The 21,971-nt window shown below is 37.7% G+C and overlaps 1 protein-coding gene across 3 annotated transcripts in view; it reads right to left on the bottom strand.

The window, feature by feature from the left end:
* LOC101888554 (tyrosine-protein kinase transmembrane receptor Ror-like) overlaps positions 1-21,971 on the bottom strand; it is a 71,486-nt gene that overhangs the window by 24,560 nt on the left and 24,955 nt on the right. The window contains exon 5 of one of the 3 annotated variants that reach the window (XR_009344249.1): positions 15,031-16,524. The exons of the other annotated variants lie outside the window; for them this stretch is intronic. The gene's annotated coding sequence lies outside the window, so the exon portion shown is untranslated. Of the gene's footprint in view, positions 1-15,030; positions 16,525-21,971 lie in introns of those variants that run through there. 3 annotated transcript variants of the gene reach the window in all.

The following is a 21,971-nucleotide window of genomic DNA, read 5'->3' as shown; positions in this document are numbered from 1 at the left end:
ATTTTAAATGACACTCTTTCCAGGAAACGGAAAAGTTTTATAACCTAAAATGCAGCTTATTTCGCTAAAATTTATAATATAAAAATTCGAACCAAGTTTAAAATATTTTCTTGTTACGGTCAATCCAAGCCTCCGATACAATGTTCAAAAATTATGTCATACTGAACAATTAAGAGTCAGGTGTGGAACTGATCGTGATGTGGAAAGCAGAAACAGGAAATATACACAAGTTTAAAAGTTATCACAAGATAATGCATGTACATACACACGAGAGTGACTATTTTTATGGCCTTTCAATTTACCAGAAGTCGAGTATGCCTTTGTGCTGCTTATAAAAAAAATATATTCTTGCTCTCCACAACGTTGGTGTTGTAGAATTGCACATCACAAGATAATGCATTTACATACACACGAGATTGGTACGCTGACTAAGAGAACTAATTTATAAGAACTGATATTTGTTTCCAAGTTTTAGAGTGTAATTAGGTCGTTTTCAATTCTACGTCATTTCTTTCCAACTGACAGATCTCAGTGTCCACAAAGTATTGGTTTTTATTTTGTTTGTTTGTGACAATATGACCAATCAACGTCTGTCCAGCAAACTTACAGCCCGCCGTTGATTAGACGAGTTATGAACAGTGTTTGGTGACCTAACGGCACAATAGTTATTCAATAAGAGATTACGCCTCACCTCGTCAATATACGATAGCAACGTATTCAAGGCTATTGTACACTTTTTATACTATTGCTATTTTTTATACTATTTTGGGGGGAAAGCAATATCATGTAGAAAAAATATCCAATGTGTAATAATACGAATTGGAATTGTTAACGACACTCTCAATTCAATACCTAAGGGCTTGGTTGTTTCGGAAAATATGGTAGTGCAAAATAATTTTGTGACTTCTTTCCAGATACAATTTATCAAGGCTTAGAATATTTTGATACGTTTCAGTCCATTTCCCATTTAATAATTTCCAAACTTTGCAAAATTAAGTATAGGACAGTGTGAAAAACCAAAAAGAGACAAAAGACGGGAGCTGTTCTTTGCTCGACTACAAGAACCCCATTCTTGTTGTAATTTCACAGCCATATTATTGTCTTGAAACTCGTTTATCCGTTTTATAACATCCTGCATCTTCTTCTCAAAATTGTTTTCAATCTCTTCATATTCGACGTCAATTTCTCCAAGGTCTTCCCCATGTACAACTGAAAGTTGTAAATGCAGCTGCTTAATCTCGTCGAATTGTTTTTCCCATGAGGTCTTCATATACTCCAAAGCGTATCTAGTAACGCCAACCAACTCGGTTTCTAATGCTTCAGTCAACTTATTGACTTTTTTCCTAAATTAAAATTGGACTGCTCGGCGATTGCTCGTCGCATGCTCCAGATGGCTCGAGTGGCTTGACTCTGTTTTGTAAAGTCGTATGTAATTCTTGATCATCTTTCTCGTACAGTGTTCTTAATTGTTGAGCTTGCTGTTGTATTGCTCTCTTCATTACATCCTTCAGCGACTTGTTGCATTGTCAGCAATTGCTCTTGCATATTCAGTTCCAATTGTACTTGCTTCTGCATTTGTTCCTGGAAGTTTATTAGATGTAGATTCAAAACGTTTCCAAACTCTTCTGGCTGTACCTCTTTTACTTTCATTTTTGCGTTCTGTGGCGAATATATTGCGCCTTTTTGTTGTTTCCACGTTCATGCTTTGCTCCCACAGCTTCTTCTTCAATAGCTTCTCCACAATAACCAATGTGAATGATACATGTGCCGAAATATGATGAAATTGTAAATCCTCTCAATTTCACATTTTCGTTCTTTAAATCTGCAAAAATCTTCTTAAGCTCAACTAACTCCTGATTATGATTAATCAACACGATTCCCGGGGATTTAATAGTTTCTTTTTCGGTCGGGCTTACATCCTTCAATAGAACTGAGTGATACTGCACAATCTGCATCCAACGAGAGAATTCCTTGCTGCGGTAGTTTCATTATTGTTTGCTGCGTGTGAGAGCATTTAAGATGGGCTGTTGCAGTTGAAAATGTTTTAAACAGTCAATTCCCACTTTGCATCAGCGGTATCCAATAAAGCATGCTTTCTACTTCATCGTAAGCGCAGTTTAAGTTGATATGAGGTCTCAGTGGCGATAGTTCACAATTATTAGTGGACGCATCTCTCCAAGGAAAATTACCTTCACACATTAATTCATTGCCCAACGTCTTTTTGCATTCATTTAGCATTGCCTGGGTTAAGAAATTGAAAGCATCTATTTCGAAATTATACACAATATACGGGGGTTTTCACACGGGCTATTATCACTGTATGTCCCTCTTGAAATGGTAATGTAATAACTTTGTAGAATTGGGATGATTGTCGGTTGAATAGCGGAATCTTTTTGTCCAGAACCAGTTGCGATCCGACAAACTTACCGTGGCCCGTCATTATTTTCAAGATTTCGTTTAATTTCATTCCGGTGCGTTTGTCTGGTAGCCCATACTTTTCAGGAAGGCTCTCTTGTATTTTTAATATTTCCATTTGCAATTGTGAGGGGGATATGAGCACGGGATGGAATTTCCCGCTATTCACATCAATTAACGCATCTATTATTTCTCTTTGCACTTCGTTATATTCCTCAACTAGCTCATGGATCTGTTTGGCTATTATAAAAAATCTTATAGATTCTCTATACACGAAGTAATGCTCGTTCATTGTGCCGCTTATATTCAGAATCATGCTCTTGAGGTCCGAAAAGTGCGAGTTCTCCTACTCGTTTGTCCTCTTTACCAGATTGACAGTAGCATCAAATACTGATGTTTGTCTTTTAGCAAGCTCCTTTAAATCTTTTTGATTGTCCAAGAGATTCTTCATATTATGTTCCATAGCCATTCTGTCATCATCGTCCATTACCCCAAATGCTAAGTATTGAAATGAGCCTACGAATCTCAACGGAGTTCCTCTTTTTTGGCGCTTCTCCTCCTTATAAACAACCGATTATTTTAATCTTAGTAATGCTATGCTCCACGTTTTTTATTGTAGACCAACACTGTTCCTCAAACGTCTGTAGTCTTGGGCATAATTCCTTGGATGTCCGTAGCAACCCAGAAGCCAACTCCAATGTTTTAAAAAACGGTTTCAGCTCAAAGTAGATCACCATATTCCATGAAGACGAGGCCATATTAATCTGAGCCATAGGATCTAAATATATTGCGATGGAACTATTTAGTTAATGAACGGATGAGGCTATAGTAGACATTATCATCAAAAAGTGAATTATAAGTGACCACATCGCTACTGGCTGATTTAGATTTCTTGTTCCCTCTCTTGTCAGATTCGTCTGTGCTACGTGATCCGGTATTACCTCCGGTTCTTCACGATGCTCGAGAGGACATAGCTTGTTTACCGGTCTTTTTAAAACTTTATCTTGTGTTTTTAATGTGACTACTCGCACAATTCCGTCTTTGCCCGGATGGACCTTCATCACTTTCGCCAAAGGACAACAAGCTGGATGAGTCTCCTCTTTTTTTATTATTACCACCCCTCCCACTTCGAGATTTCTATTTTCCTTCATTCACTTGGTACGGTTTTGCAATGACGTCAAGTACTTCTCCTTCCACTTCTTCCAAAAATAATTTCTGATACGTTGCAGCAGTTTCCACCTGTTGACACATCCCATATTTCCTTCGTCGACGACCAATTATAAAATGCCTTGGCGTCAGAATGTTTATATTCTCCGTGCTGCTACCTAGTTCATACAGCGGCCTTGGGTTCAAAACTGCTTCAATCGGAGCCAGAACTGGGCTAACTTCTTCGTATGTAAGCTTCGTATCACCCATTATCCTTTTAAGATGTTATTTCGTCGATTTTACAGCTGCTTCCCAAATTCCTCTGATGTGAGGAGCTGCGGGGGGAATGAAGTGCCATTTTATTTTTTCGTTTTCTAAAATTTGTGCTGCATTCGTGTTGTTCCTAATGCCCTCTATATAATCTTTATCCAACTGCCTTGCTGGCCTACGAAGTTCGTCCCGTTGTCCGAATATATGTCGGTGGATTTGCCTCTTCTTGCAAACATTCGTCTTAGAGCTGCCAAAAATGCATCTGTTGTAAGTTCACTGACGGCCTCTAAGTGGACCGCTTTAGTTGTCATACAGACAAACACAGCTATATATCCTTTCATGGATCTTGTTCCTCTTGTTTTGGAGCACTTTATCTGGATCGGACCTGCAAAATCCACGCCGCAATGCTGAAAGGGTTGACTCAGGTTGACTCTGCAAGCTGGTAGATTTCCCATCATTTGGTTTCGTACTTCGTCTCGAAAACGCGTACATCTTGGGCAAGTCATAATGCAGAGTTTTATTCTATTTTTGACTCCGATAATCCAATATTTCCGCCTTAACATATTCTCCATAAGCTGATTTCCTCAATGCAGAGTTTCGATGTGAGCGCTTCGAATAATATTCCCTGCTAACCTTGACTTCTGGATGAGGATTGGATGCTTGTGATTATAGGGCAATGAAGAAAATTCAAGCCTCCCACCAACTCTCATTATACCATTTTGGTCTAGTTGTGGATGCAATGCCGCTATTTTGCTCCGATGATTCGCTATTCCAGAATTTTAAAATTGTTTTATTTCCGCCGACCACTCGTGTCCTTGATGTAATTTTATAATTTTAATATCCGCTTCTTCTATCTCTTCTGATGTCAGGTGTTCTACTTTTGTTCATATTCCCTTCAGGCCTTTTTTAAAGCGGAGAATATAAGCCATTACTCGTTTCTGCTTCATATATGATGGGAATTTCATTATTTTTACTTAGATGTAATTGTCTTCCTGGGATATTTTCATCGTCGCCACAAAAGCTTCATCTGGTTTACAATCAGGCTAACTTTTTTCGTCTTCCATCATTCATTCAGGTCCTTTCCACCACTATTCATTGTTTATTAAGTCTGGTGGAATACCTCTCGAACCCATATCAGCTGGGTTTTCCTTCGACTTCACGTTCCATAATATCCATCACTCTATTTCTTATAAATTTATCTTTGTTTTTTTTTGGGTTTTTTATCCATGCCAAATCATGGAATCACTCCATGAATAGATTGATATAGCCTTAGTCAAAACTCCTTTAAGTTTTTGCAATAGTTTCGACAAGAGATGTACTGCACACAGTTCCAGTTTGGGTAGAGTCTTCCTATTTTTTATTGGATTTGCCTTGCTTTTTGCCGCTATTATCGTTATCTTAGACTCCGCCTTGAGGTGTACGACCATCCATGCAATTGAATTATACTATTTTCTGACATTTCAAACCATCTTGGGATTTTCGCGTTCTTAAGGACAGGAAGACTGAGCATAAACCGCTTCCACTCTGTAGCCAAATTTTCCTCCAAAGGAACATCCTACTCCAACTGTTGTTTCCACAGATTCTGAATGAAGATTTTCGCAGTTATTGTTACTGGAGTTAACTAACCCAATGGATCAAAAACCTTTGCCAGGTACGACAACGCTAATCGTTTGGTTATCTTGTCTTCATTGTTGATCTGCATATTAAATGTAAAGCAATCCCTTGTCGGATTCCATTGCAGCCCTAGTGTTTTTGAACACTCATCTCCTTGAATATGCAGCACTTCGTTTTCCTCCGACCGCCTTACAGCTCTTAGTACTTCTGGTGCGTTTGCAATCCATTTCCTCAAATGGAATCCGTAAGTCTCCAGCTGCTCCGACATTTTTTCCTGGACTGTCATGGATTTCTTTTCTGTATCTGCTTCAGTTAGTAAATCATCCATTTAGAAATCCTCCTTGATTCTTTTCGCAATTTTCTGATCTTTACATCTATTTCCAATCTCTATTAGAGCTCTTACTGCTAGAAATGGTGCTGAAGCGGTTCCGAATGTAACTGCGGTAAGTTTATACTGTCGAATTGGCTCGGACTTACAACTCCTCCAAAGCACATATTGGTAATCCTGATCTTGCTCTGCTACTTTTATCTGCCTGAACAATTTCTCAACATATGCAGAGATGACAAAATTTCACGTAATGGAATGATGATTTGTAATGATGTCAAAAATATATTTTTGAAGCTTAGGCACTACGTGCAAAATGTCATTCTAGGCCTTCCCATCCGAAGCAACAAATACCACCCTCACTTTCGTGGTTAGACTAGTTTCTCTTAATACTGCTTGATGTGGCATATAATATTTGGCTTGTTGTCCTTGATCCACTTTCACCATGTGTTCCATTGATATGAGTTCGTTAATCGTTTTCTCATACTCCATGTTTAACTCCGTACTCTCTTCTAACCTTTTTTCCAAGCTTAAATATCCTGCCATTGCTCTATTGTATGATTCTCCTAAATTCGTTCTTTAAAATCCAATCTGTAGCATTTTCTTCCATTCCATGATGATTGCCCAATCGTATATTTCCCGCGAATCCAATGACGAAAATTTTCTGCAATATGCAATCTCATGTCCTGATATTTTGCAAAACGTACATAATTTTTTCTCACATATTGAAATGTTTTCTGCTTGTTGATGCATCCAGTGCTTGGTATTGTTGTCCCAGAAAATTTATAACATCGAATAGTTTCTGGATATCTTTTGACTTCTTCACATTTTGTTCATATAGGATAAGGCCGTCTTTATCTAGCTTCCGTATTATTATTCCTGACAAAATTAGGTCAGCATGATCCAATGGAATATCCATCGCTTTTATGGCCTGCATACTTTCATTCACGTTATCTAGTAAATGTTTTATATTTAATGCTGACTGGCTGTTAATATTCGGATGGTCAAGAATTCTATCCACTAATTTTGTGAATAGAATCCTTTTGTTGCCTTTATAATTTGATTCTGTCACTTGCAGATTTTGCACTATACGAAACGCCTCTCCTTTCAAATCCGTCTTTAGCTAATATAGTTTTTGTACCTCTGACAGCTTGGAGTTTCCATCGATCAATTTTTTAAACAAATCGTGGAAGGAACTTCATTCTTCCACTTTAACAGAAAAAACATGGTATTTGTACACGTTGCTGTCCCACATCCTTATTATTATCTTGAAACTCTTCTATCCGTTTTATAACATCCTGCATCTTCTTCTCAAAATTGTTTTCAATCTCTTCATACTCGACGTCAATTTCTCCAAATTCTTCCCCATGTACAACTCAAAGTTGTAAATGCAGCTGCTTAATCTCGTCGAATTGTTTTTCCATGAGGTCTTCATATACTTCAACGTGTATCTAGTAATGCCAACCAACCCGGTTTCTAATGCTTCAGTCAGCTTATTAACTTTTTTCCTAAATTGAAATTGGACTACTCGACGTTTGCTCGTGTCTAACTTGTAAAGTCGTATGTAATTCTTGATCATCTTTCTCGTACAGTGTTCTTAATTGTTGAGCTTGCTCCTGCATTGCTCTCTTCATTTCATTCTGCAGCGTCCTTTGCACTTGCTGCATTGTCAGCATATACTCTTGCATATTCAGTTCCAATTGTCTTTTCATCGTTTCTTGTATTTGCTTCTGCATTTGTTCCTGGAAGTTTTTTAGATGTAGATCCAAAACGTTTCCAAACTCTTCTGGCTGCACCTCTTTTACTTTCATTTCTGCGTTCTGTGGTGAAGATATTGCGCCTTGATTCTTTACGCAATTTTCTGATCTTTACATATATTTCCAATTTCTATTAGAGCTCTTACTGCTAGAAATGGTGCTGAAGCGGTTCCGAATGTAACTGTGGTAAGTTTATACTGTCGAATTGGCTCGGACTTACAACTCCTCCAAAGCACATATTGGTAATCCTGATCTTGCTCTGCTACTTTTATCTGCCTGAACAATTTCTCAACATATGCAGAGATGACAAAATTTCACGTAATGGAATGATGATTTGTAATGATGTCAAAAATATATTTTTGAAGCTTAGGCACTACGTGCAAAATGTTATTCTAGGCCTTCCCATCCGAAGCAACAAATACCACCCTCACTTTTGTGGTTAGACTAGTTTCTCTTAATACTGCTTGATGTGGCATATAATATTTGGCTTGTTGTCCTTGATCCACTTTCACCATGTGTTCCATTGATATGAGTTCGTTAATCGTTTTCTCATACTCCATGTTTAACTCCGTACTCTCTTCTAACCTTTTTTCCAAGCTTAAATATTCTGCCATTGCTCTATTGTATGATTCTCCTAAATTCTTTCTTTAAAATCCAATCTGTAGCATTTTCTTCCATTCCATGATTCCATGATGATTGCCCAATCGTATATTTCCCGCGAATCCAATGACGAAAATTTTCTGCAATATGCAATCTCATGTCCTGATATTTTGCAAAACTTACATAATTTTTTCTCACATATTGAAATGTTTTCTGCTTGTTGATGCATCCAGTGCTTGGTATTGTTGTCCCAGAAAATTTATAACATCGAATAGTTTCTGGATATCTTTTGACTTCTTCACATTTTGTTCATATAGGATAAGGCCGTCTTTATCTAGCTTCCGTATTATTATTCCTGACAAAATTAGGTCAGCATGATCCAATGGAATATCCATCGCTTTTATGGCCTGCATACTTTCATTCACGTTATCTAGTAAATGTTTTATATTTAATGCTGACTGGCTGTTAATATTCGGATGGTCAAGAATTCTATCCACTAATTTTGTGAATAGAATCCTTTTGTTGCCTTTATAATTTGATTCTGTCACTTGCAGATTTTGCACTATACGAAACGCCTCTCCTTTCAAATCCGTCTTTAGCTAATATAGTTTTTATACCTCTGACAGCTTGGAGTTTCCATCGATCAATTTTTTAAACAAATCGTGGAAGGAACTTCATTCTTCCACTTTAACAGAAAAAACATGGTATTTGTACACGTTGCTGTCCCACATCCTTATTATTATCTTGAAACTCTTCTATCCGTTTTATAACATCCTGCATCTTCTTCTCAAAATTGTTTTCAATCTCTTCATACTCGACGTCAATTTCTCCAAATTCTTCCCCATGTACAACTCAAAGTTGTAAATGCAGCTGCTTAATCTCGTCGAATTGTTTTTCCATGAGGTCTTCATATACTTCAACGTGTATCTAGTAATGCCAACCAACCCGGTTTCTAATGCTTCAGTCAGCTTATTAACTTTTTTCCTAAATTGAAATTGGACTACTCGACGTTTGCTCGTGTCTAACTGTTCGCATGCTCCAGATTGCTCGAGTGGCTTGACCCTGTTTTGTAAAGTCGTATGTAATTGTTGATCATCTTTCCCGTACAGTGTTCTTAATTGTTGAGCTTGCTCCTGCATTGCTCTCTTCATTTCATTCTGCAGCGTCCTTTGCACTTGCTGCATTGTCAGCATATACTCTTGCATATTCAGTTCCAATTGTCTTTTCATCGTTTCTTGTATTTGCTTCTGCATTTGTTCCTGGAAGTTTTTTAGATGTAGATCCAAAACGTTTCCAAACTCTTCTGGCTGCACCTCTTTTACTTTCATTTCTGCGTTCTGTGGTGAAGATATTGCGCCTTTTTGTTGTTTTCCAGGTTCATGCTTTCCCACAGCTTCTTCTTTAATATCTTGTACATATGCTTAACCTTTTCTTAGTAGGCTTGAATCTGATCCCATAGCTTTTCTTAGTAATGGGGATCGCTTGTCTTCCCGTGTATGGTCAGTTTCTCATGGTTAACTGTAGCCTCTTCTAATTTACTTACTACTTTCCTCGCCATGCCTGATTGTACCTTTTCCCAAATCCCCATTAGTTCTCTGAGGATTTGGTTTTGCGTCTTGTATAGGTTTATTCTGGACGCCATTTCGTTTCGTTGCCCAAAGGATGTTTTTCAAATCATTTTTTGTATTATTTTGCTCAATGGGTCTTTTCAAATATAGTATTTTTTTCTGCCCAAATGTTCTTTTCAAATATCGTGTTTTCTTTTTTGCCCAAAAGGTATTTTCAAATATTGTTTTTACCCCTGTAGTCTTTGTTATATTTTATATTTTATGGCCGCTGGTTCTTATTCAAAGGGCCAATGTTTAGTTGAGAAGGAAAGAACAACCTTTACGTTTGGATGTAGTTTAGATTCTGATTTTATTTCACAATTTTTATATCTTGGACTAATCTAACTTAGCTTACTCCAGTTATAATAATGCATATCATCAATGCACACAAGGGGTTGTTTTGTCCCAACGCAGGAGGTGGCATTTCTTTATGCTACCTAGTGACTGCATTGCTATCTTTGTGTGTGGACATTTTCAAATTCTTTATTATCAGCGCTCACACAAAGATTTTATAGCCTTTCGGATTTTCCCATACTTTACAATGCATTAACGCTTGGTCATACATTTCTCAAGCACTTATCATTACACATAAACACTTTTCCTAAAACACATCTTATCGCTGAACATAAACATTTGTCATAAACATACAGGATTCTATATTATTCTAAATCAATAGCAATCCATATAGGAAGATTACACTAATTCTGCTCATATGAACATACTCCCGGGCGGCAAATAATTTATTTATATCTCTTGGACCCAAGGAAATTTGATAGCTGCTGTGCGCTCAGTTTTTATTACTCTTCTTATAAGTAATATAATTAAAATTATAATAACTACAACAACCAATGTGAATGATACATGTGCCGAAATATTATGAAATTTCAATCCTCTCAATTCCACATTTTCGTTCTTTAAATCTGCAACAATCTTCTTCAGCTCAGCTATTTCTTGATTATGATTAATTAACACGATTCACGGGGATTTATTAGCTTCTTTTTCGGTCAGGCTTACATTCTTCAATAGAACTGTATGATACTCTTACGTTATATTGTTGCATTCTCGATGTGCAGCCGCCAACGTAACTTTTCCAATTCTCGCTGTACAATCTGCATCCAACGAGAAAATTCCTTGCTGCGGTAGTTTCATTATTGTTTGCTTTGTATGAGAGCATTTAAGATGGGTTGTTGTAGTTGAAAATGTTTTAAACAGCCAATTCCTACTTTGCATTAACGGTATCCAATAAGGCATGCTTTCTACTTCATCGTAAGCGCAGTTTATGTTGATATGAGGTCTCAGTGGCGATAATTCACAATTATTAATGGACGCATCTCTCCAAGGAAAATTACTTTCGCACATTATTTCATTGCCAACGTCTTTTTGTATTCATATAGCATTGCCTGGTTTAGGAAATTGAAAGCATCTATTTCGAAATTATACACAATATACGGGGCTTTCACACGGGCTATCATCACTGTATGTCCCTCTTGAAATGTAATGGAATAATTTTGTAGAATTGGGATGATTGTCGGTTGAATAGCGGAATCTTTATGTCCAGAACCAATTGCGATCCCACAAACGTACCGTGGCCCGTCATTGAGTGCAAGGTCTAGTTTAATTCCATTCTGTTGCGTTTGCCTGGTAGCACATACTTTTCAGGAAGGCTCTCTTGTATTTTTAATATTTCCATTTGCAATTGTGAGGGGGATATGAGCACGGGATGGAATTTCCCACTATTCACATCAATAAACGCATCTATTATTTCTCTTTGCACTTCGTCACATTCCTCAACTAGCTCATGGATCTGTTTGGTTATTATTAAAAATCTTATAGATTCTCTATACACGAAGTAATGCTCGTTCACTGTGCCGCTTATATTCAGAATCTTGCTCTTGAGATCCGAAAAGTGCGAGTTAACCTCCTCGGTTGTTTACCGGTCTTTTTAAAACTTTATCTTGTGTTTTTAATGTGACTACTCGCACAATTCCGTCTTTGCCCGGATGGACCTCCATCACTTTCGCCAATGGCCAACGAGCTGGATCTCGTTTTTTATTTTTACCACCTCTCCCACTTCGAGATTTCTATTTTTCTTTATCCACTTGGTACGGTTCTGCAATGACGTCAAGTACTTCTCCTTCCACTTCTTCCAAAAATCATTTTTATACGTTGCAGCAGTTTCAACCTGTTGACGCACCCCTTTTTCCTTCGTCAAATTTTACCGGAGCTTCTAACAACGGACGACCAATTATAAAATGCCCTGGTGTCAGAATGTTTATATTCCCCGTGCTGCTACCTAGTTCGTGCAGCGGACTTGAGTTCAAAACTGCTTCAATCTGAGCCAGAACTTTGCTAACTTCTTCATATGTAAGCTTCGTATCACCCATTATCCTTTTAAGATGATATTTCGTCGATTTTACAGCTGCTTCCTAAATTTCTCTGATTTGAGGAGCTGCGGGGGGAAAGAAGTGTCATTTTATTTTGTTCCTAATGTTCTCTATATAATCTTTATCCAACTGCCTTGCTGGCCTACGAAGTTCGTCCCGTTGTCCGAATATATGTCGGTTGATTTGCCTCTTCTTGCAAACATTCGTCTTAGAGCTGCCAAAAATGCATCTGTTGTAAGTTCACTGACGGCCTCTAAGTGGACCGCTTTAGTTGCCATACAGACAAACACAGCTATGTATCCTTTCATGGATCTTGTTCCTCTTGTTTTGGAGCACTTTATCTGGATCGGACCTGCATAATCCACGCCGCAATGCTGAAAGGGTTGACTCAGGTTGACTCTGCAAAACTCCTTTAATTTTTTGCAATAGTTTGGACAAGAGATGTGCACATTTCCAGTTTGGGTAGAGTCTTCCTATTTTTTATTGGATTTACCTTGCTTTTTGCCGCTATTATCGTTATCATAGACTCCACCTTGAGGTGTACGACGGCAGCATTTCTATTTTCTGACATTTCAAACAATCTTGGGATTTTTGCGTTCTTAAGGACAGGAAGACTGAGCATAAACCGCTTCCACTCTGTAGCCAAATTTTCCTCCAAAGGAAGATCCCACTCCAACTGTTGTTTCCACAGATTCTGAATGAAGATTTTCGCAGTTATTGTTACTGGAGTTAACTAACCCAATGGATCAAAAACCTTTGCCAGGTACGACAACGCTAATCGTTTGGTTATTTTGTCTTCATTGTTGATCTGCATATTAAATGTAAAACAATCCCTTGTCGGATTCCATTGCAGCCCTAGTGTTTTTGAACACTCATCTTCTTGAATATGCAGCACTTCGTTATTCTCCGACCGCCTTTTCTGTATCTGCTTCAGTTAGTAATTCATCCATGTAGAAATCCTCCTTGATTCTTTTCGCAATTTTCTGATCTTTACATCTATTTCCAATTTCTATTAGAGCTTTTACTGCTAGAAATGGTGCTGAAGCGGTTCCGAATGTAACTGTGGTAAGTTTATACTGTCGAATTGGCTCGGACTTACAACTCCTCCAAAGCATATATTGGTAATCCTGATCTTGCTCTGCTACTTTTATCTGCCTAAACAATTTCTCGACATCTGCAGAGATGACAAAATTTCACGTAATGGAATGATGATTTGTAATGATGTCAAAAATATATTTTTGAAGCTTAGGCCCTACGTGCAGGATGTCTTCTAGGCCTTCCTATTCGATATTTTCGCCGAAGCATCAAATACCACCCTCATTTTTGTGGTTAGACTAGTTTCTCTTAATACTGCTTGATGTTTCATTGATATGAGTTCGTTAATCGTTTTCTCATACTCCATGTTTAACTCCGTACTCTCTTCTAACCTTTTTTCCAAGCTTAAATATCCTGCCATTGCTCTATTGTATGATTCTCCTAAATACTTTTCTTCAGTAAATGGCAAGCGAACGATGAATCTGCCTGTGTTGTCTCTTCGTATAACTTAAGACAAAAGTCATTTTCCTCGACGGTTTGTTCATCTGCAATTTCCTCTATCTCCCAAAACCGCTCAATTGTGGTTCTGGCCGCAGAACTTTTATTATTACTTGGCTTCACTAAAATTCTTCCAGAAAGGATTCAGCCCAATTTGGTGTTTTGTCCCAGAATTTGCTCATCATGTCGAACTCCTTCTTCCAATATCTCTGGCTTGTTGAAATCTGGATCTGCCAGATTTACGTTCTTCCATTTCTCCACATCAGATTGGAAACTCAGGTCTGGATGCGCTGAAGCTAGTGTTGGAAGAACTAACGCCTCGGCTACAATTTTAGCACTGCTTACAAATCTCGGTCGAATCTCCACCGTCACCTTTGACTTTGCCAATCTGTAGCATTTTTTTCCATTCCATGATGATTGCCCAATCGTATATTTGCCGCGAATCCAATGACGAAAATTTTCTGCAATATGCAATCTCATGTCCTGCAAAACTTGCATAATTTTTTCTCCGCCACATCTGTCGATCTTTCTTGTTGCTTGTATGTTCCCATATTGAAATGTTTTCTGCTTGTTGATGCATCCAGTGCTTGGTATTGTTGTCCCAGAAAATTTATAACATCGGATAGTTTCTGGATATCTTTTGACTTCTTCACATTTCTTTCGTATTATTATTCCTGACAAAATTAGGTCAGCATGATCCAATGGAATATCCATCGCTTTTATGGCCTGCATACTTTCATTCACGTTATCTAGTAAACGTTTTATATTTGATGCTGACTGGCTGTTAATATTCGGATGGTCAAGAATTCTATCCACTAATTTTGTGAATAGAATCCTTTTGTTGCCTTTATAATTTGATTCTGTCACTTGCAGGTTTTGCACTACACGAAACGAAACTCCTTTCAAATTCGTCTTTAGGTAATATAGTTTTTGTACCTCTGACAGCTTGGAGTTTATGTCGATCAATTTTTTAAACAAGTCGTGGAAGGAACTCCATTCTTCCCTTTACCAGAAAAACATGGTATTTGTACACGTTGTAGATACACAGCCATTTTATTGTCTTGAACCTCGTCTATCCGTTTTATAACATCCTGCACCTTCTTCTCAAAATTGTTTTCAATCTCTTCATACTCGAGGTCCCATGAGGTCTTCATATACTCCAAAGTGTATCTAGTAACGCCAACCAACACGGTTTCTAACGCTTCATTCAGCTTATTAACTTTTTTCCTAAATTGAAATAGGACTGCTCGACATTTATTCTTAATGTTATATATATATAAATATATATATATATATATATATATATATATATATATATATATATATATATATATATATATATATATTTTTTTTTTTTTTTTCTTTTTTTTGCCCCTGTAGTCTTTGTTATACGGCCGCTGGTTCTTATTATCGAAGGACCAATGTTTAGTTGGGAAGGAAAGAACAACCTTTACGTTCGGATGTTTCGATTCTGATTTTATTTCACAATTTTTTATCTTGCACTAATCTAACAGTCAGTTCTAATAATGCATATCATCAATGCAAACAGGGGTTGTTTTGTCCCAACGCAGGAGGTGGTATTTCTTTATGCTATCAATGACTGCATTGCTATCTTTGTGTGTGGTAATTTTCAAATTCTTTATTATCAGCAAAAAGATTTTATTTCCTTTCGAATTTTTTCATACTTTACAATGCATTAGCGTTTGGTCATATATTACTCAAGCACTTATCATTACACATAAACATAAACTCTTTTCCTATAAACACATCTTATCGCTGAACATAAACATTTGTCATAAACATACAAGATTCTATATTATTCGAAATCAATAGCAATCCATATAGTAAGATTACACTATTTCTGTTCATATGAACACTCGGCGAAGCGCTCGCTAGAGGTTATCGACACTTTGGTATATTTTAGTGGCAAACTTACTTTTCACAATACTCCAGACAAAATAGTACAACGGATTGGTATCCGGAGATTTTGGTGGCCATTGTGCGCTGGAAATGAAGCGATGAATCTCATTTTGTAACCATTCTTGGATGGCGCATGCTGAGTGCGATGGTGCTGAGTCCTGTTGGAATGTCCAAGGTCTGCGGCCAAAATGTTTGCGTGCCCAAGGTTTTTATACACTCTCCAAAATATTTTCGCGAAAATATTCGGAATTTATTCTGATGCCACGGTCGATTAATACAAGCGGAGATGTACTATCGGCTGTTATGGCGGCCCACACCATCACCATGGACGGCGCTTGAGTTCTGGTGGCCAACCGAAGGTGCATATTTTCGGCTGACCTCATTGGCAAGTAAACACGATAATTTCGTTTTTTACAAACTGCGGGACAATGAATGTTTTCTCATCGGAGAAAACCAAATTCGGCAGTCCACCACGTTTGGCCAAGCGAAGCACCTCTTTAGCTCTTTAGTCTGCTTCGCGGGTTTCAAGTCGCTTCTTTACTTTTCGAACCATTTCTGCTGATGTTGCTGTTTTCTTACGTCCACTTCCTTGACGTCGGGCTACGCTACAAGTATCAAGGTAACGAGCGATGGTACGAGACACAAAAGATTTATTCACATTTAAATGCTGGAGTGCTCTAACGATATGAACTTGTGGTTTTTCAGCCAAATATAAAGAATTCCATCACGAATAACTTTTTTTCTGGAAAATGCTCACCAAAATGCTTTTGTACGCTTGTGAACAATATAATGTGCTGTAACTGGAACAATTTTAACAGCTGTCGGGCGAGTGACAGCCGTCTCACCCGGCATATGGTCTGTTCCTGAGCTGCCAGAATTTTACAACGATAACCAATAGATTCTTGCAGAATTAAATTTTTTTCTATAACCGCTTGTCCTTATATCAGCGTTACCTGAAATATAACGTACTCTTGTTCATTTTTTTGCAAATTTGTAGTTAATTGTTTTCTTGAATTTTATGTGGACTCAAACCCAGAACAATTGTATAAGAAAGTCGAGCTTAATGATTTTGACCCTAAAGATTAAGTTTGATGGAGTTTGTGTTCATATTTTTGTTCTTAATGACAAGTGCTACATCTTTACCTCCGAGAGTAAATCAATATTCTTTCGTTTGTGTTTCGCATCAGGCACTCAAATCTTTAGAGTAAAATGGATATGTGTAACTGATATGAAAAATGGTGATGCCGCAGTGTGAGAAAACTACTACTTTTCTTTGAATCGATTTATATATAAAAATATGTATGTATGCATGCTTTTTTAATTCTACTCATAGTTTCCAGACAATGTATTAGAATGGGAGGCGATATCCAAACAATTCACCATCAAATGGCAATTTCCCAATTGCCTAGGTCCTTTGGATGGAAAGCACATCACTTTCCGACCTTAGAGATCTGATGGAGCCTACTTCCACAACTATAAAGGCACTAATACCATCGTGCTAATGGCATTGGTGGACATAAGTATTTCCTTCATATAATAAGTGCAAAAAGTGATTTAGTGAGTATTTATTTATAGAAAACCTTGTCTTTTTTCGGAAAATTGTGGGACTTGGGACAAGGGAAAACGAAATATCAAGCAGTTCTCGGTCCCAATCACATAAGCTTATTCAGCCAGAAAAAAATTTAATATTGGAACTTCAACCTCAACCACCCTTATTTTGCACCTCTTGATGATATTTTAAAACTGGTAATGCTAAAATTACACCCTTTTGGATAGTAGATGCAGCTCATACATAGATAGATGCAGCTCATACCTAACCAGTTGTAATCGGAATCATTAACGTAGGTCAGTTTGGTACAGAAAAAAAAAAAACAACAACAAAAAGAGATCGATTCATCAAAAATTCGTCTACCGTCTATTCTAAGTCAGCGACAACCACACTCCTCTGCAAAACTGTGTGCACAAAAAGTACTTCAACTGGTCGCCTGACGACAAAAACAACAAAGGTCATAAAATACACTTGCTGCCCAAGTTCCTCTTCGACTGCCTAGCAACAACAATATTATTTGCATTGTAAGAGACCAGCACAAAGATCGTCATTACGAACAGAGTGATCATCGATTCAAATCAAATCGTCATCATATCGCTACAGATCACTGTTTCTTCAAACCAAGCAAATATTAATAATATTAAGAAGCTTCATTTTGCTTCATTTGCCCAGCTCAATGGCTTAAATTACCTCAAATACGTTTTAATCGTAACTACTAACTAAATATATTAAAATTCAGTTAATTTGTTTCATCATCATTTAACCACATATTTGCCAAGAAATTATAATTCCACCATCTCCAGCTGAAAAGGGTCCTCTTCACGCCGATGTATCAACATTAATTTGGTGAGATATTGTAATACCTTTCTTTACTTATGCTTTGGTTTTTTATGTGATTTAATGATGATAGTTGTGTAAAGATAATTTGCAACACATTTCTGATTTGTTTCTTTGGAAATTCTAATGAATAATTCAACTTGAAAAGAGATTTTCTATTTTAAGTTATTAGATTGTTAATTTGGGACAATATTATTTTTGCTTATGAATAAGGAATAATACTCCAATTTCGTTAGCAAATAACATGATTTTTTTTATAAATACTTTAATATTAGTTGTTAGAATCATGTACTCTGTCTTTTTTTATGGGTGTTTCTTTTCGCTCCGGCCATGGTAGGATGATAATGTGATAACTTTTTAACGAATCTATATTAGGGGTTCTTTATTTTATATTGCCTGAAGAACCAATGGCAGGGAGGGTTAAGAGGCAAGGTTCCCAAAATCACCTCGGGAACCATTAACAAAATAGGCAGCTTAGAAGGATTTTTTTTAAGAAGAAAAGGTTAGCAATAACTGAGAATTTGTTATTTTATTATGGCCAATATCATAGATTTTTTATGTATATAAAAAACAGGAGTCTACATAATATTCTATTGTGTCGTACCCACAGTTATTCCTCTTGGAAAGGACCCGAACCTCCCCAACCACTGCTTGCTAGCCCTATTAATGGCTCCTACGTCCTTATTCAATAGAGATTTTTAGTCGAACTTCTTAGGATTAATAATCGAGAGTAGTTGGTACGTTACATAGTAGAAGATGGCGCCCAACGTGGGCATGAAGAACAAAAACATTTTTTACAGTTCCATTTGGGACTCTTAAGGTAAAAACTTGCCTTTTCGGAATTTAGATTTCTGGCTCCAGATTAGGTTCTCAGAACTTCGTAAGTAAATAGGAATGAATAGTTTTTGTCCTTTGCTCACACAATAGTTTACCGTATAGATTTCATACAATAAACCTAATGTTCTTAACTCACTAAAGTGATCATGAGTTGTAAAAGTTATATATTGTTGCCGTTCAGGACAATAGTGACTTGATGAAGATCTAACGAGTGAACTAACCGCCCGGATTTATGATACATATTCTTTTCGCTTGTAATCAAATTTAGGTAGTTGACGACATTTTGTTTAAGTACTTTACAGCTATCTTCATTATACTTTAAAACTGGGTTGCTAGTGCTTGTTGGAAAGCAGGAATATAAGATCATGCTGATTTTGCGAGTTCTTATCCGCTACCTAATAAGGAAATATGCAATAAGGTGATAAATATTTCGACTGGTTAGATTTGACTTATAATGAAAGTAATTGTATTGTACTTCCATAGTCCAATTTGTACCTCTATATCCTTTTAAACAAGCCTTATTATCATCTTTTCCAGAACCGATTGTCACGTGCTGATTTCATTACGTACATTTATACGAACAAACAACCGCACCTATTACACAATGAGAACAACAACAGCGGCCACTGCAAGTGCGACGCTAACAGCACCAACCAACCACCACCACCATGCACACACGACTCGGTCATACGCAGTCAACAAGGCGACAACAGCACTAGCCAACAAACGCAGCATTCATTGGGCGCGTTGTGAACAAAGTAGTTTTCGTTGGTGTGCTGCTCACAGCGTAAGGCTAAAAATTCGCAATGACTTGGTAGAACCGGTCACATATAGTGTTCGGTTTGAGGTGCGATAAAGGAAGGCTTGCTACTGCAGGAGCTTGCCAAAGGGTAACTCGTGATTTTCTAAAGATCATCGGCTGTCCTCCTTCGGGAATACTTTTCCAAGACTTGCTCTCATTAAGTTGAGTGGCTAGTAATTCATATACACAGGAGTTTCGGCTCGCTGTTCCACAGGAACTTCGGTTCGCTGTTCCACAGGAGCTTCGGCTCGCTGTCCCACAGGAGTTTCGGCTCGCTGTTCCACAGGAACTTCGGCTCGCTGTTCCACAGGAGTTTCGGCTCGCTGTTCCACAGGAGTTTCGGCTCGCTGTTCCGTATTATAGTCAAACGTTGGTAGTGGAGTAGACGTAGTTATAGAATCGTAGCTAGGCTAGTTACCTCGCCCCTGTAGCCGACCCGAATAACATAAACCCGAGCTGCCGAACGAGCCACGATCCATCTACAAACCGTAACGCATCGGTTGCCGAATCTATCCTCAATGAGCTGCCGAACCCGAACGAGCCCCGACAACCGACGACCACAAGTTCCCGATTACGTTCAAATCGTCAACAAATTCCCGATTACCGTCAAATCGTCAACAGAACGCATCACCCGAACACAATCATCGTAATTCCTTATCGTAGACAACCGACGAACACAAGTTCCCGATTACCTTCAAATCGTCAACAAGTTGCCGATTACCGTCAAATCGTCAACAGAACGCATCACCCGAACACAATCATCGTAATTCCTTATCGTAGACAACCGACGAACACAAGTTCCCGATTACCTTCAAATCGTCAACGTAAGCGTCACCCGAACGCAACACCGTAATTCATCATCGTTCTCGATTATCCACGAGTCTAACACCCTCCTGCCTACGATACAAGTTAACATCGAATTCCCGATCATCAACTAAGCATCAGTACCTTGAAATCACGAACATTTCCGAAGTCAATTTGCCATACTATATTCCATATTTATCTTATCGTATTTCAACCCGAGTAGATTGTAATTTAAAATTAAAGATCAATAAAACATCCGATTTTTACCCCAGGAAAGGAAGAAATCTACTCTTATTATTTCATAAGGTTTAGTGGGTCCTTATGGAGACCCTGGATACAGCTGAGCTTACCTCAGCCGACGAGAAAACCACATTACACGATGGGAATGAAACACCAATCGAATGAATTATTGTTTTCTTGAATTATTTTATGGTTATATCAGAATTTAACCAAGATTTTCACCTGTTATTAACTTTTTTATTCAATTTTATACAATCAATCAATGGACCGGACACCATCAATATCTTTGAATATTGCACCAGTAGACAATACTGAAGCAACTATGAATGATTCTTCAATCTGTAATATTTGCCAAGAACCCTTGTTTGTAGGTCAAGAATGCTTATCATTAAACCAATGCTCTCATACCTTTCACAGGAATTGCATTGAAGGTCACTTGGATTCAACTTCAGAATGTCCTTCACGTAAAATCTCGTGTTTATTATCTGATCTACGAATGGTATCCATAGGGTCCAAACTTCCAACTAAACCAGCTCAGAGAGGTAAAGGTCTTGGTGCGATGTCTAAGCACTACAACACCAGAAATGCAAAAAGGAACCTTTTCCAAGAGCCAAGCAACTTGCTTGATTATAGCGTAGAAATGCAAGGCGCTGTAGGTATGACACTTACTTATTCAACACGAAACCGGGAAACTTCCCAGGATAATAACTGTAATTTACCATCAAATTTAACTACTTCTGTTGACTATAATGAAATTCAAAAAATGGTCGAAACAAGTCTTTGTAAATTGTTGACTAGCCTAAATATTTTACCTCACAATGTAGCAGGACCAACCACAGCAAATCAAAATAATATTCCATCTAATATACCTATCACTCTTGCTGATAATACAAATCGGTATACTTCTCCATTTCCGCCACAACGATCTCAAACATTGCCACAGGCACCATGTCACCCACCTCTGCAACGGCAACAACAAACATTCCCACCGTTGTTAGAAACACATTCCCAATCACAATTTCGGGATACAAACTTGCCAATACCTCTCCAACCAGAGAAAATAACAACGATAATTCAAAATTGGCACTTAAAATTCGATGGAGCTTCAACTGGCTTAACCGTTGACGAATTTTTATACCGGGTCAAAACTTTGACCGAAGATAATTTTCACGGCGATTTTTCTCTTATTAGTAAAAACATGAATATACTGCTGTCCGGAAAAGCCCGTGAATGGTACTGGCGGTACCGAAAAACTGTGAATCTAATTTTATGGGAAAATTTCTGTGACGCAATAAAATTTCAATAACGGGATTTTAAGACCTCGTTTGATA

This window comes from Musca domestica, unplaced genomic scaffold, assembly GCF_030504385.1.
Source record: "Musca domestica strain aabys unplaced genomic scaffold, Musca_domestica.polishedcontigs.V.1.1 91, whole genome shotgun sequence".
Taxonomy (NCBI): Eukaryota; Metazoa; Arthropoda; class Insecta; order Diptera; family Muscidae; genus Musca; species Musca domestica.
This window is presented reverse-complemented; position numbering and strand designations above follow the sequence as displayed.